The sequence below is a fragment of the Cryptomeria japonica genome, chromosome 10 (assembly GCF_030272615.1).
Source record: "Cryptomeria japonica chromosome 10, Sugi_1.0, whole genome shotgun sequence".
NCBI classification, from domain to species: Eukaryota; Viridiplantae; Streptophyta; class Pinopsida; order Cupressales; family Cupressaceae; genus Cryptomeria; species Cryptomeria japonica.
Genome location: NC_081414.1, coordinates 59,976,645 through 59,982,648, shown reverse-complemented (window position 1 = coordinate 59,982,648; position 6,004 = coordinate 59,976,645).

Here is a 6,004-nt window from a genome sequence, read left to right as displayed (position 1 = left end):
AAATCACATCTGCATACATCTCATCTACACATGCATACATCACATGAGCATGATAAAACATTCATTTAATCACATGTAAATAACATATCCATATGCATTGCATAAATCATCATTTGCATACATCTACACATAAATCATCATATATGCATATATCACCTTCAAAACATATAGATCACATCATCATAGAATCATATCATCACACATCACATAGATATCATCTACATCATAAAAACAAAATCATGCACATAAATATCTAGATCATCAAAGTAAATGCATCCATAGCACATATAAGAATATCATCATACATAAATTAATCCATGTGGATCCAAAGGAAAGTCACTGAGTCATGTTAGAAAGAATCAATGGAAAGAATAAATGTCCAAAGTCCCTAGATATCATCTCATAAATAAAATGTACAAAAAGATTTGAATCATCACTATACATCAATGTGCACATCGCATCATATTAAAATGCTCGAAAGAAATCTCAATGTATACATATCATCAACGACTACATCAAAATGATCAAAATACATCAAATGAGGGGCAATCTAGGAGTGGCTGCCACCCGAATCTGCTCTGCTGGCCTCGCACCCAAACCACCACCTGTACCTCTTGCAACATGATATCAACAAAATATCAATTATGTATCAATCAATATCCTATCTATTCAATATGAGATCTTAATCAATCTCATTGAGCCCCTATTAGTGATGCAAGTCACGCTATCAATCAGGAGTTTCTATCACAAACTCTTATATAAATCAAGTGGGTTCATCATAACCTATCCTATCAATGACACAAGTCATGCTATCAATTAGGAGTTTCTATAACAAACTCTTCTCAAATCAGGTGGGTTCATCTAAACCTATCCTATCAATGACACAAGTCATGCTATCAATTAGGAGTTTCTATAACAAACTCTTCTCAAATCAGGTGGGTTCATCTTATCCTATTAGTGACGCAAGTCACGCTATCAATCAGGAGTTTCTATCGCAAACTCTTCTCAATCAGGTGGGTTCATCTTAACCTATCCTATCAGTAACGGAAGTCACACTATCAATCAGGGGTTTCTATCACAAACTCTTATCAATTGGGTGGTCAATCAAACCTATCCTATCAGTGACATGATTATCTATAATTTTGTCTTATACAAGATGTATCCTTCCTGAAACCAGACACGATCATCTATCTTTGTCTTATACAGGATGTATCATTCCTGAAACCAAACACAATCATCTAACTTTGTCTTACACAAGATGTGTCCTTCTTGAAGCCAGACTTAATCTCAATCCAATCCATCTTATCTATCCAATCTATCAAACTCAATCAATCATGTACTTGAGCTAACACATCAACACAATCAAGAAATTGACATTTTCTTGGGAGATCAAATCAAGCTAATTAGCAACATCAAGTATTTTAATCAGGAAATGAATCGATTATCAATATCCCGAAAATTTATAAATCCTCTATTCATCTCCCGAGGGGGCATGATTATCATATCAACATCCAAATCAATATCTAGGGCACCATATCGAAAATATTGGCAACAACATTAAAATCGAGAATTTTGGCAACATATTGAACGATTTTTCTTTGAATCAACATGTGGTCACACGTCACTTCAAAGAGGGGCAAAATGTAGACACCTAATTCTGTCCACTTAATTAAATGAATTTTATTTGTATAATAATCATATTAATGTGTCATTTCTTCTATTCGGCTATTAATCAAATTTAATATTTGATTAATTAACCTTTCTTCCGTTAATTGAATAAATCCCCTTCCACATTTAATTGAATTTACATTCATCTTCTGATATAAATAAATCAATATTTATTTAAAAATTATCCTCCCACTTGTGTTTCTCCACAAATGCAGGTTGCATCCACCTTTTTGAAATAAATCATTTTATTTCAAATTAAATGCAAAAATTTTCATTTGCATCCTCCTAACAAATCCACTTGCATGTCTAATCCCCCTTCTAGATTCTTCTAAACCATTCTAATTAAGCTCAATCCCCATCATAATCATTTGCACATTCCTTAAGAAAATGGTCACTTCTCAAAAACCCCCATAGTCTTCATAAACCATTAAAGGTTTTGTGTCTCCAACAAGTTAACCTCCAAAGTCTTCAATAACCATTAATGGTTAACTCAACATCAACCCTTGGTTAGAGACTTTCTCTCTAACTTAACCCTTATCTAACCCATGGATCTCTTCAAGCATTCATTGCTTTGACCGTGGTTATCTCTTTAACTCTTGCACAAGAGATTATTCTTTGGACAAAAGGATTATCGAATAACCCAACCCTAACCTTACCTCCTAAGGTAACCACCATGTCTTCTCGGGTATTTAATGCTTCTTACATCTCCTCTCAAGCCTCCTCAGAATGAGACTTGTCAACCTAGGATTGGGTTGAAAATATCACAAGGATTGAAGATCATTCAATCCTAACCCTTGTTAAGATTACTCAATCTTAACCCATGGATCTCTTCAAGCATTCATTGCTTTGACCGTGGTTATCTCTTTAACTCTTGCACAAGAGATTATTCTTTGGACAAAAGGATTATCGAATAACCCAACGCTAACCTTACCTCCTAAGGTAACCACCATGTCTTCTCGGGTATTTAATACTTCTTACATCTCCTCTCAAGCCTCCTCAGAATGACACTTGTCAACCTAGGATTGGGTTGAAAATATCACAAGGATTGAAGATCATTCAATCCTAACCCTTGTTAAGATTACTCAATCTTAACCCTCCAATTGCCCATTTCTTCCATAAATAGACTTCATTTCCTTCATTATCAAAATCCAAGTCTTCATGCATCTAAGCTATAGTCTCATTTCATCAGGCATTTTAGCCTCTCTTTGATAATATAATTAGATCATTTTAGTAGCATCATAGCATAGATTTATCATGATTTAGATATCATGTTAGTTTCATTTTGATGCTAGCTTAATATCATCTTAATCTCATATTCATGTTAATTTAGCTTCATATCAATATCATCATCCTTGCAAAATATCATTATCTAGTTTCATATCAAAATCATTCACTAAGATCTTAGTTGCACTTGGATTTAGATCTTTTATTAAACTATTCCTCATTCTTTGAGTAGTCATCCTAGAGATCAAGTACTCTTCCAAACTGAGAGCCACCTTGATTAAAAGGATCCTTGGAGATAGAGAACAATGAGACGCTTTTGGAGTTTTGATTGATTAACATGTTTTGTTCTTATTGAATCCTCTAACATAATGTTTCATTGGTATGCTTGATGTGCTCACTTTTGTTTTGCAGGTTCCACTCTTTCTAGCGTACAGTACCTGATGCTCAACAACAACAAAATATCTCACAAACTCCTGCAAGTGTTAGACGTTCTATGAGGTTAAGTAGACCTCCTGAAAGATTTTATCTTTCTTTGCATTTTATTTTATTAACTGATTTTGGTGAACCAGAAGGATATGAAGAAGAAATGTCAGTGGATGTTAAACAACGGTGGGAGCTAGGCATGAAAGAGGAAATGGATTCCTTGATGAAGAATCAGACTTGGGACTTAGTCCCATTACCTGTAGGAAAAAGAGCCTTGCCAAATAAATGGATTTATAAGCTTAAGGAGGATGCGGAACAAAAAAGATATAAGGCCAAATTCGTGGTTAAAGGTTTTACACAAAAAAAGGGTATATATTTTGATGAAATATTTTCTCCAGTTGTAAAAATGACTTCAATTAGAATTGTTCTAAGTGTTGTGGCTACAGAAGACTTGCATCTTGAACAGCTAGATGTTAGAAAATTTTTTTTCCATGGGGATTTGGAGCAAGAAATCTATATGCAGCAACCACAGGGATATGAGGTCCAAGGTAAGGAGGTGTTAGTGTGCAGGTTGAAGATGAATTTGTATGGCCTAAAGCAAGCACCCCGACAATGGTATTTTTTATAGTTTCATGGTTGAACAAGGTTACCATAAATGTCATTCTGATCATTGTGTTTATTTTAAGAAATTGGATAATGGCAGTTATATTATCCCGTTACTTTATCTTGATGACATGTTTGTTGTTGGGTCTAGCATGCAACATATAAATGAACTTAAATAGAAATTAGCAAAGTCATTACTATGAAGGATTTGGGTGCAGCTAAGCAAATCCTTGGTATGAGGATTTCATGGGACGGGAAAAATAGAACATTAACTTTGTCCCAAAGTGAGTATATAAAGGTGTTGAAAATATTTAACGTGCAGAATGCAAAAGCAGTTGCTACACCTTTGGCTAGTCATTTCAAATTGACTAAGGAGATGTGTCCAAAGGCACAGGAAGAGATAAATAAGATGTTTAACATCCCGTATTCATCAGCTGTTGGTAGTTTGATGTATGCGATGGTATGCACAAGACCAAATATTGCACATGCAGTGGGAGTTGTGAACAGTTATATTAGCAATCCAGGAATGGAACATTGGAATGTTGTCAAATGGATTCTCAGGTATTCGAAAGGTACTACTAGCAAGACATTATGTTTCAAAGGATCAAATGTTGCTCTACGAGGATCTGTTGACTTTGATCTGGCAGGTGATATTGATACAAGCAGGAGTACTACAAGGTATGTTTTTACTATGAGGGGAAGTGCAGTTAGTTGGATTTCTAGACTGCAAAAGGTTGTTGCGCTTTTAACTACTGAATCTGAGTATGTAGTTGCTACTGAAGCTAGCAAGGAGATGATTTGGTTTCAACGTTTTCTGGAGGAATTGGGCCAGATGCAAGAGGATAGCACTACCATTATACACTGATAGCTAGAGTGTCATTTATCTTGCAAAGAATTTTGCTCTGCATTCGAGGACAAAACACATTCATCTCAGGTACCACTTCATATGATCTGTTTTGGAGGATGGCCAGTTACGACTTGAGAAGATTCACACAAGTGACAATCTTGTAGATATGTTCACAAAGGTAGTCCCACGGGAGAAGCTTATTTCCTCCTTAGTTTCTCTCGGCCTTCTTGACTGAAAATCGTGGAATTAAAGGACAACTGAGTCCAGGAGTTTTATCTAGTGGGAGTTGCAAGTTCAACAATGTCATCCAGGACCAGTCTCCAAGTGGGATATTGTTGATATGTGGCGACTGATCATGCAAGTACTATACACTCGTTATGTATCATTGCCGAAGTTCGGGCAAATATTTTTTTTTTTTCTGTTTTTGTTGAAAAAAAAAACTGACATTGAAAAAACCCTAAAAATAACTGACTTTGAGTGTTGCCCTAAAAATTGCTTATTATAAGCAGCTGGAATGAAAAAGAGCATTGTAATGGTGTTGTACTGATTTACTAGATAATAAGAAAATATTGGAGGACCGTGTTCTATGGATATAGCCCATCTTGTGTGAACCACATTAAATCTTTGTGTTATCTGTGTTATGTATTTTTCTTCATCTTTTGTGTTTGTATCTACATACAATTGTTAATTTGTATTTGCTCTGGATCTGCCTAAACCCTAACATCATGTTCAACGCAAGCATTAATCATTTGCTCTAAATAGTTTTCAAATATTTTTTGTGCAATCTCCTTCCATGTTATTGTTGCAATAAGGTCAAGGATTTTCATATTTGTAATTTTTCATTCTTGAAGATTAGTTGTTAAATGGTATGCTATTTTTTCACGTTCCTATTTTAAAAGCATCAATACCATCTTGGACATTAAACTTTACAAGCAAACAAACAAATATCAATCAGAAAATTAGTAGATTGGAATTAACTAGTAGGTTGAATAAAAATATTGGACAAATTTTAAAAGGGGGGATGTTACAGTGGTATCAGAGTTGGTTTTACTGCTAGCATGTGTTTCTCATGAGCAAAGAGTGCAGAGAAGCTAGCATAGAGAACAAAAGAAAATTGGGTGGCAATCCCCATAGGTTTTGAAAGGAGGAACTGTTTCTGGTATACTTGGAATCCACTAGGACTCATCCTCGAGCAATGAAACAAGTAACTCAAATTCTATTGTAGATGGTGGTGAACAA